General features: G+C 28.6%; 1 long non-coding RNA gene across 2 annotated transcripts; it reads right to left on the bottom strand.

The window, feature by feature from the left end:
• Positions 1 to 9,283: 9,283 nt before the first annotated feature.
• On the bottom strand, positions 9,284 to 10,704 carry LOC149988551 (uncharacterized). 2 transcript variants are annotated; one of them, XR_016504178.1, is made up of 3 exons: positions 9,824 to 10,704; positions 9,611 to 9,679; positions 9,284 to 9,418 (listed from the first exon to the last, which is right to left on the bottom strand). It is a non-coding gene; the product is annotated as an uncharacterized LOC149988551 (long non-coding RNA). The 2 variants fall into 2 exon arrangements; XR_016504177.1 differs by lacking the exon at positions 9,284 to 9,418 and having other exon boundaries at positions 9,458 to 9,679.
• Between the last annotated feature and the right edge of the window lie 30 nt (positions 10,705 to 10,734).

Raw genomic sequence — 10,734 nt, 5'->3', positions numbered from 1 at the left:
ATTTAGAATTTAAGATTTAATTAATTTTTGGCCTAAAATTTGAATGAAGTCCAATAGAATTTTAATTAGGATTAAATAAAGATTGAATTGAGATATATTTGAGATATATTTGTGATCATTCTAATATTTCTTTAAGTTTTTTATTATTTCTTTGTAATTCCTTTGAGTTTTCTTTTAATTTGATTAAAACTTACCTAGCATTGTTATGGTCTAATTAGAGTTTAGTTAGTATTCTATTAGAGTTAGGATTTTTGTTGGAATTTCCATTCTACCTTCAATAGCTAAGTGCTTGGAGCATTCTCAAGTAAGACTTTATGTATTACAACAATGCTCTATTTGCCTATCTATTTGAGAGTGGAAGACTATAGATATGATAAGTCATGTATATAGTAGCTTGAACAAGGCTTGCAAAAAACTTCTCATGAAGCTTCGATTTTGATTTCAAACGATGATACAAGGTAATCCATTGGTGACAAAAGACGGTATCAAAGAAGACTCGTAAAAGTGCTGAGACATCAATATTAAAATGCACCATAGCCAAGTGAAGTTGCTTCAAGAATTAATCTACAAAGACAATAACTGTGGTATGATTATAAGTCATCTACAACAAACATGTAATGAGATCCATAGTCACATGCTCTCAATGTCTCGTAGGTAGTAATATTGACTACAATAGTTCAAGAAATATTGTATTATATTCTTTATTATATTGAGATGACTTGCAAGAGCATAAAAAGGTTTGAACATCACAATCTAAACCTACCCAAACCATGTCCTTGAGATTTCTTTTAGAATCTTTTCTTGCCTTAGATATTTAAATATTGGAATGTCATGTCTCTCTTAAAGTATACATGTCTAAAGTATAGCATTGTTAATTACATAAATTTGCTTCTTAAAATAGAGGAAGCCATCATTAAAAGTGTAATCTTGATATTGTATATTGTCTATCTTCAGCTGTTTGCTAACCATCTTAAAATAAGCATCTCAATAGATAGCTTCCTTCTATTCTCTTTCTTTGATTAGATTTGAAATGATACTATTAATGGTAGAAATTTTTGCCTTATCTCTTGATTCATCCTTCAAATTTGGTCTTTGTGATAAACTGTCCAGCACAATATGTTGTCGCCCTTATTTATACTAAAGTTAGATATCAAAAAGCTGCAACTATTCTTTTCAACCATGATGTCATTGCTTCATATTTTTCGAATGCAAATTGTGTAGCAAGGATCAATGGCCAATCCAAACAACTAGTGGTTTTTCAAATAGATAGTATTATCACACTTTTGTAGTATGTACAATTGTTAATTACTTTCAATCATGTGTAAAGTAATTTCATTTTGTCCTTCTGAGCTTGCATGATTCATATGCCACAAGTTGAAGGCTCCTACCAAAGTCTTGTAGAAGGATTACTTGAATAGCAAAGTTAGAAGCATCAATGTCAAATGTAGAAGGAAGGTTAAAAGAATCTGATTGCAATATTGGAGCAGTAATGAGTACCTCTTTCAACATATCAAAGGTGATTTGTTGCTCTATTTTTTATTCAAATGGAGCACCATTCTCCAATAAGTTTGTCAATGATGCAGTAATGTGAGCAAATCGCTAAACTAAATAGTAATAATATCCAATAAGGCCTAAAAATGAGTAAACTTCAGAAGCATCTTTAGAGGTTGGTCAATCCTCCATTGCTTTTACCTTATCTTATTCCATGTGCACACCTTTGGAGGACATGGCATGCCCCGAAAAGGTGTCTTTTGACTTCTAAAGTTCACATTTAGATTGCTTGCAATAAAAAAAATTATTTTATAGTCAGCACAACACTTCTCATAGGTGTTGCTCATGTTCTTTAGAAGTTTTACTATATATGAGGATATCATCAATGAGGACAATTATATCTTATCTAAAAGGCCTAGAAAGAATCTATTCATTTGATCTATAAAAAAAGTTGAAGCATTGATAAGACCAAAAGATAAAAGCAGCCATTCAAAATATCCATAGGGCGTACAAAATGCTATCTTTTCTACATATTTTCTTGCAATAGGTATTTGTCAATAGCCACTCCAAAGATCCAATTTACTAAAGATGGTTACATCTCAAAGTTGATCAAAAAGATCATCCATATATGAAAGTCGATATTCATTCTTAACAATTTATTTATTAAGACATTGATAGTCGATGCATAGGCAAAGTCTACCATCCTTCTTGAATGCAAAGAGTATAAGTGCTTTCCATAGTGATGTATTTTCTCAAATAATACCTTTCTCCAAAAGTTCATCCAATATCTTTTGCAGCTCTTCAAGTTCTTTTGGTACTAGGTAATAAATTGGTCGACTTGCTAATTTGGCTCTAGGTAATAATTCTATTTAAAGTAAGCACCTCAATCAAGAAGCACGCTACTAGATAAGTCAATTAGAAAGACATCTCAATATTCCCGTATGAATTAATCTACTCGTTTTATTCCTTTGGTTGTCATTCCTACGTTTGATGTAAGATTTTAAACTACCATATATATTAGTTGTTTATACTATATTTGCTTCTTTTTAAAGATTTTTCCTTTAAGTAACTCTTTATTTGTAGATTGTCTTTCCTCTTTACTTAATTTGGAGGTACAAAGAGTCATCTAGCATCCACTATCTTTACAAAAGATTGTCCTTAATATCGAATCAACTGGATTATTTTCTATCTCTAGCCATGGCATACCAAAGATAACATCATATCTTAGCTTTGTCACCTTAAACCTCTCTCTTAAGACATAGGTTTCAATCAACTTGAAGATTTTTTCTTCACATGTTTCACTCAATATGTCCTCTCGATCGTCTACAAGGTATATACTTTTTCTCTTGATTGCTTTAGTTTTAATTCCAAATCTATTGATAATTTCAATTGAGATGCAATTTTTTGTAGACCTACAATCTACAAGCACTCAACATGGTTGTCCACTTAGTAGTTCCCTTAGATATACCAATTAAGTCTTTTTATAGTTGTGTAAGGCCATGTCATTTGTCTCTGAGAGATAGTATCTATCTCTAAATTTGGCCTCTATAGATTTTAGATATTGTAGAGTATGACCTATAACATAAAGTCTTATGCTGCTATCTAATACTATGGCACAACAATTAATGCCAATGGAGATTGATGCCCTATTAGGATCATTGACACCACAAAGACAACAAATATTGGTGTAAAAGAGATTGTGTTTTTATTATCAAGAACTAAGCCATCAAATTAGAGATTGTTCAAAACGTCAAAATTCAAACATTAGCAAATAAGGTGGATTCACAATTTGAAAATTCACCAAGTTGGTAATGAAACAGAGTAAAAAAATAGGACTCTTCAATAAAGGGATTGAAGGCCAAATTGACCCTCTCTGCAATCTAATTTGCTTCTTGAAATGTTTGTGGATCCCTTAGCTCCATCTCTTGCTAGACCTTAGGTTTTAAACCTCATAAGAATCGATCTATGATCTTTGTCTTTGAAATATTCTTAATTTAGAGATATAGGGACTTGAATAAGGAGATAAAATCTTAGATTGATCTAACTTATGTAAGACTTGTCAATTGATCGCCTGCTATCTTCACTACATTGACGGGCCAAAATTGATTCCTAAACTTGATTTCAAACTCCTCCTAATCACAAAATCCACCTTAAACTCCATAGCTTTGAACTTGATGTTGCTACCAAATGTCTACCGCATCTCTCAAATAGTTGATTGCATATATAATTCTTTTAGTGGTATTTGTCCTAGACAATTGGAGGTATTGTTGCATATTAAAGAGCTATTGGCATATATCTTCTTTTCTTAAAGTCTCAAAATAGGTACTATACTTTTTCAATTTCAACCTAGTAGATGTCGGCTCTCTTATCCTTAAGATTTCTGTTTGCCATTGCAAAGTAGCTATCTAGCCTAAGAGGTGTTCTACTTGAGCTTCCATCTAAGATTGCTTTGCCATATCTCCCATGCTATAATATTTTTGCTAGACTTTACTATTTGTAATGCCTTCTCACCTCACAATTGACTTTTTAAGAATAGCTTATGGTAGCTTCAAGAAAGCACCTAATGTGACCATAGTAACTAATCTTGGACTAGATGATGACTATTGATATACTACCAAAAGAAGACAATCTAATATTTGTTCTGATATCAATAAAACAAGATCGGTCTATCTTAATTCTCCAAGATCCTTCTGATCCATAGCAACATAAAACCTCATTACAAGATAGAACAAACTAGAACATAACAAAATTGAACAATACTAGACATATGGGATACGAAAGAAAAAACTAAGCGATTGGAATTAAAACCAAATAGAACAAAATAAGAAGATATCAAACTCAATTATATTAAAAAAAAAAAAGGTCCAAAGCCATACCTGATTAGATGCCTCAAAAGATCTTAGTCATTCCTATTTATACTTTATTTTATCATCCTAAACTTTCTAGAATGTTTTTAGGTGGTGGATCTTACTTAGATAACTATCTTAAACTCCTTTTAAAAGGTACCATGGTAGGCCTCATCTAAATAACCACCCTAAGTCTTTTTTAAAAGGTTCCATAATGGACTCCATCTAAATAACTGCCTTAAATTCTTTCTAAAATATTTCATAATAGATCCTACCTAGTCTACTAACTTAACCTCAATTCTAAAAACTTCTATGGTTCTAACTATCTATCCTTATACAAATATCTTATTTGTAGCATATTACAAAGTTGGAAGTATTGTCACATATTGAAGAGCTATTGATATATATCTTCTTGCCTTCAAGTCTCAAAGTTCATATCTGGCTTACTCAATTTTAGTATAAGAAATATCAACTCTTTTATCTTAGAGGCTTTTATTTGCCTTTACAATGTAGCTAATTGACCTAGGAAATGATGTATCTTAGTTTCCATCTGAGATTACTCCACCATATCTTCTATACTGTAATTTCTTTGGTTGACTTTATTACTGTAATGCCTTCTTTTTTTTCTATCTAACTTCTTAAGAGTAGCTTATGGTAGCCTCAATACAATAACTAATATGACCAGAACAATTGACCTTAGAGTAGACATTTGCTATCGATACACTACTGAGGAACAGTCTAATATTTGCTCTAATATCAATGAAATGGAATTGAACTATCTCAAAAATTTAAGATCCTTCTATTTTTTAATAATATAAATTCTATCACAATGTAGGATAAAGCAGACTAAAATAAAAGAAAATAGAATAAAACTGAATAAGAAGATGCAAAACCAAACTTTACTAAGAGAAAGGATTTGAAGCCATACTTGATCTGATGCTCAAATGGCCTTAGTTAGCCCTATTTATAATTTGCCTAACCATCTTGGAACTTTTTAGAATGTTCTTAATAGTAGATTTTACCTAAATAACTGCCTTAAGTTCTTTTTAAAATATTCTATAGTAGGCCCCATCGAGATAACTATCCTAAGTTCTTTCTAAAATATTCCATGGTAGATCTTACATAGTCCACTAATCTAACCCTAATTCTAAAAACTTCTATAAACTTCTCAAACATGGCTCCAACTATCTATTAGTATATGTCAATAATACAAATATCTTAATTGGATTCCGTTACATTAGTAAAAAATCAAAAATATTCTTAATGAAAAAAATTAAATTCCTTCATGTAGAAATTATAGATAGTCATTTTTTGTCTTTTACAAATATTACTCATAATATTATTCCTTTTAGATATAGCAACAAATGGTCATAATAGCTTAAAAAATTTTAATGTTATTAAATATTTTTTATTTGGTTTTTGTTGATTATTGTTATTAAAAAAGTATAATCTTCAAATAGTTTGAATTTCTTGTAATCTTGATTTCTTTTCATAGTATAATCTAAACTTTTATTATTCTAATAGAAAATCATAAGTTCAATATAATCAAATATTTATTAGTAAGTGCAAGAGTTTTTATGTATGTTACAAAAAAAAGTTACATTTTATTATTTATGCCACACAAATTTTTCATGGTTGAAAGACTTCATGCAATATTCTAAGTCAATAAGAGAAATATCAAGACTTTTTGTAGAAGAAAATACAAATGTTCCTCTAAAATATTATCTTATGGTTGGTTCATTGATCTTCAAGAAAAAATTCAATTATCATTTGGACCAATCTATATATTATTGCAAAACAAATTCATTCTATCTATAGAGTATTTTGATGAAAATATGGCAAAGAACTTCATATGCTATTTGAAATTTTTAGTATAAGTTCTTATCTTATTGTGAAGAAAAAAAAAATAATCATTGTAGATCTATGCAAATTATTGATAACTCAACAATATTATCATTAAGAAAATGTATATTTTACCTTTGATATTAAGACTTTTGGATTAATTGGATATAGCCAAGATCTATTCAAATATAAATCTACAAAGAGCGTATAATCTATTCAGCATAAAAAAAAATAAGTCCATAGAAGACTGGATTTCAAATAATGCATGGATATTTTTAATATAATGTCATGCCTTTTAGATTTATACATGCACCAATTGCTTTTCAATATCTTATGAATGATTTTTTTAAGAGTTTATAGATGATTTTTTTTGTTATTTAGACAATATTTTAATCTATTTTAAGAATATAAAAGAACATATTTGTTGTGTGCTACAAAAACTTAAAGATATATGATTGTATATTGAGATAGAAAAATGTGTTTTTTATACAATTTAATTTAACTACTTTGGATACATTATTTCAAATGCTGGTTTTATAATAGATCCTAAAAAATTTTAGACTATAATAGATTAGAAGATTTCAAAAATAGTAAAAGATATTCTATGTTTTTGGAGATTTTTCAAATATTATCTAATTTTTATTAAAGATTTTTTTCAAGTTGCAACTCCATTTATATATTTGAAAAAAAAAAAAAAAAAAAAAAAAAAAAAAAACTTGAGTAGAATAAAGAAGTTGAAGTAGCATTTGATGCTTTCAAATAGCTTTCATTTCTGTACCAATGTTATATTACATTGATTTTTCTAAGATATTTTTTATAAAAATAAACACATTAGAATTTTTCTAAGATAGGATATTGTCACAAATAAGAAGAAGTAACAAACTTCAATCAATAGTTTTTTATTCAAATAAATTTTTAATAGTTACATCAAATTCAAGATTGAAAACAAAGAATTACTTACAATTGTGGATTTATTTTAAGAATGGAGCCATTATTTCGAAGTTACTTCTAATCTAATGATTATTTGTATAAATTACAAGAATCTTTAGTATTTCATATTAGTAATTATTTTAAATCGTTACTAAAATTATTGAAATATTAATTTATTAAGATTAGAATTTATAATCATATATTTACTAAAAATATATTAAAATAAATAAAAATGATCAAATAACATTTTAAAATTCTCTTATTTGTACTAAAGAAGAAGAAGAAGAAGAAGAAGAAGAAGAAAAAAAAAAAAAAAAAAAAAAAAAAAAAAAAAAAACTTAGATCAACTATTAACAATTCTTTTTAAGACAAATTAATTTCATCTTTAAGCTTTAAAATCAACATAAATTGTTGATTGAAATTTTATTATTTATTTCAAAAAAAGCTTATATATTCTTTAGTTTAAGAAATTTCTTTATGTTTTTTTATTTCAAGAAATGCTTCTATTTTCTACAATTTGAAGTAAAACTATATATTTTTAAAGCTCACCACAATTTTTTAAGTAAAATACATTTTAAATAGAATAAAACTTCTTAGATTATTATCAAAAGATTATTTCTGGCTTCAAATATAGAAGGCAATTAAAGAATTTGTATAATCATATGATATTTGTTTAAGATCAAAAATTCCTTGTTATCAACCATATGAACTTCTTCAACCATTATATATACCAAAACAATATTTGATCTTCCATTTTTATGGATTTTATGTCAAATCTTTTAATTTCGTATTTTTATAACTATGTATTCATAATAATAGATTATTTAACTAAGATAAAACATTATGTATCATATACAAAATCTATCATAAACAAATAATCATTTAAACTTTTTTCTTGCAATATTTATTGCTATCATAGATTGCTAAAAGATATTATTTTAGATAAAAAAAAATAAAAAAATAAAAAAATAGTTTATATCAAGGTTTTGAAGAATCATTTTTAAAATATTGAAAGAGGATATAAAATTTATCTTTAGTTTTTTATTCTTAAACTGATGGACAAAAAATGTTGTATTATATAAAAACTAACTTAAGAATGTATTAAGCATTTGGTTGTGTAAAGATTAGAACTTACTTTAAAGTTTGATTTGTAATCCTAAATAATCCATAAGGTGTTTATAATTACCTTTTTACATTCTTGAATAACCTAAATAAGCTAACAATTATCTGGAGTATATCATATTAAATTTTTAAAAATATAATATAAATCTTATCATATATATATATATATATATATATTTAAATCTTTAAATAATAACTAATATATTATAAATAAACCTCAATTAAACTCTAATAAAATCTAAATCAAGCCTTAAATCCTAAATTTTATTCAAACTTTGAAATCCAAATCCTTGTCATAATCAAATCTAAATCAAATTTTAATTAATTTTTAATAAATTCTTAATAAAGTCCTAATCAGACTTCATCCAATTTTTAATCAAATTTTAATCAAATCCTAATTAAATCCTCATTAAATCTTGTAGAAAATTAAAACTTTAATAATTAATAATTTAATTTTAAATTTTAATGCAAAATTTGTATACTTTTCAATTAATTAGTTCAAAACAAGTAATTTTTTTTGATAATATAAATTTTTATTCTATAAAAGATAAACTTCATATTTGCCTAAGTATTGTATAGCCACTTTCTCCAACCTTGATATCAATCTTTGAGTATCAATATATCTTGATTTCATAATCTAATTACTTTCAAACTTTGCATATTTATTGAAAGTCAAGTTTGCTACAAGTTTTAAATAAAAAATTTCAATCCAATAAGTGGATTTCTACAAATCTTGAAACCTTCACTAGTCCTCCAAACTCCAATTTTTAAGACTCCAATGCACTTGAATTTTAATCATTTTTACATGAACCACTTAATCAAGCTCAAAATTATGACATAAATTTAATTTAACTATAATTCTACAACTATAAAATTCTATCTATAGATCAACTACCAATTTTTAAAAAATTTCTTTAATATGAATTTTTATGTTTTTAAAAAAAATCAATATCAGTTCAAAACAACTATGACTTTGTAAAGCTTTCACAAAGTCATTGCAAACTCAAATCATTGCAAATCATTGGTTAAAAAAAAAAAAAAAAAAAAGTCTGCCTTCAAATTCCACTCTATAATCAATCAATAAACTCTAGAATTACAATAGATGTATGGTTTTTTTGGGGGGATCTAACCAGGAATAGGTCATCTCTTTAAAAGAGTTCTAACCAGGAATAGGTCATCTCTTGAAGCTGAATAAAGCAAGACCGTGAATAGAAGTTAGTGCTGGTTCGGCAGAACAAGACATGTAAAAACTTCGAAGAGGAACGAGGAATGTTGTGTTATCAATCCTGCTCGATCGGTGCAAACTGGAACCCTGATAGAATCTTCCAGAACCAATTCTTACAGAAACCGAGTGGATCCTTGGTAAAATAGGAACTTACATGAGAGATTAGAGTTTGCGAGCTCTTAGACCTTAAGATTGTCACACGAGTTTACTTTTTGTGGCCTCTCTGACAAATTGCAAGCACAAGGGAGATTCACTAGAGCATTTTCAATGGGTTGATAAACATGTGTTTGAAAACGCAGCGGACTATGAGTTTATTGAATCAAAAAAACAATGGTAAAGCTGTTTGGAAGGCGCAAGAATAACGCACTCGGCAGCCGGCAGCCGAGAAGGCTTCGGCACCATTCCATTGCCCCGTCTGGTCCCTCCACCATGTACACGGCTTTATATTGCAGAAGCAGACAGAGATCAGCCAAGGCAATCAGTGCCATCCTACCTGCAGCTGCGGCTTTCTTTCGGAGGATACACTTTTGAGGATGTGGTCCGAAACTGCAGAATGAACAGACGGAGGAGGCGAGTCTCTCGCTCTGAGAGAGTTCCGGCTCCTCAGTCAACAATGTGGCTCAGCCACTCTGCCCAATTGTCCTCGTTGTCGATATCAATGGACTTCATGTCATGGTTGAACATGACATCTGCATGCAGTTAATACATCATGAAATTGGTAAAACACTGTCGTCATTAAATCCCCAGATTTAGGGTTAGGAAAATGTCAATTGGATGTTTATTTGACTCGGTTCTTTTTTTTTTGTTTTTATATGCTTCAATTTCGGTTCTTTTTTTTGTTTTTATAAACGCAGGTTCTTATGAAATCGAAATTATCATATGACATGTGTACTAATTCTTGTTTAGAATCGCATTCAGCACAGACTAAGTCGCCCTCAGTCCATACATTTAGAATATGTCACCTAATATTCTCTCATGTTCAGTTGGTTCTGAAAACAAGCAAAACTTTCGATTTCAATTACAAGATTTAAATAAAATAAAATAAAATAAATCTTATTTATTTATTATTACAAATTTTTTAAAAGCAGAATAAGAAGAAGACAAACCAAGAAATTTAACAGCACACAAATTGCAAGTAAATGGAAGGGCAGCAGGAGGAGAAGACCTCCAAAACCAGCGTCGCGCGGTGCCACCTTGGACTGCCACAGTTCCCGATGAGCACCAACCCATTGGACGAGCATCGCGACGCCTCAACCGTAGCGAGATTGCAGAGGGATA

This window comes from Physcomitrium patens, chromosome 7 (assembly GCF_059467195.1).
Source record: "Physcomitrium patens ecotype Gransden chromosome 7, ASM5946719v1, whole genome shotgun sequence".
NCBI classification, from domain to species: Eukaryota; Viridiplantae; Streptophyta; class Bryopsida; order Funariales; family Funariaceae; genus Physcomitrium; species Physcomitrium patens.
The sequence above is the reverse complement of the archived record's forward strand: the minus strand, read 5'-3'. Positions and strand labels throughout refer to the sequence as shown.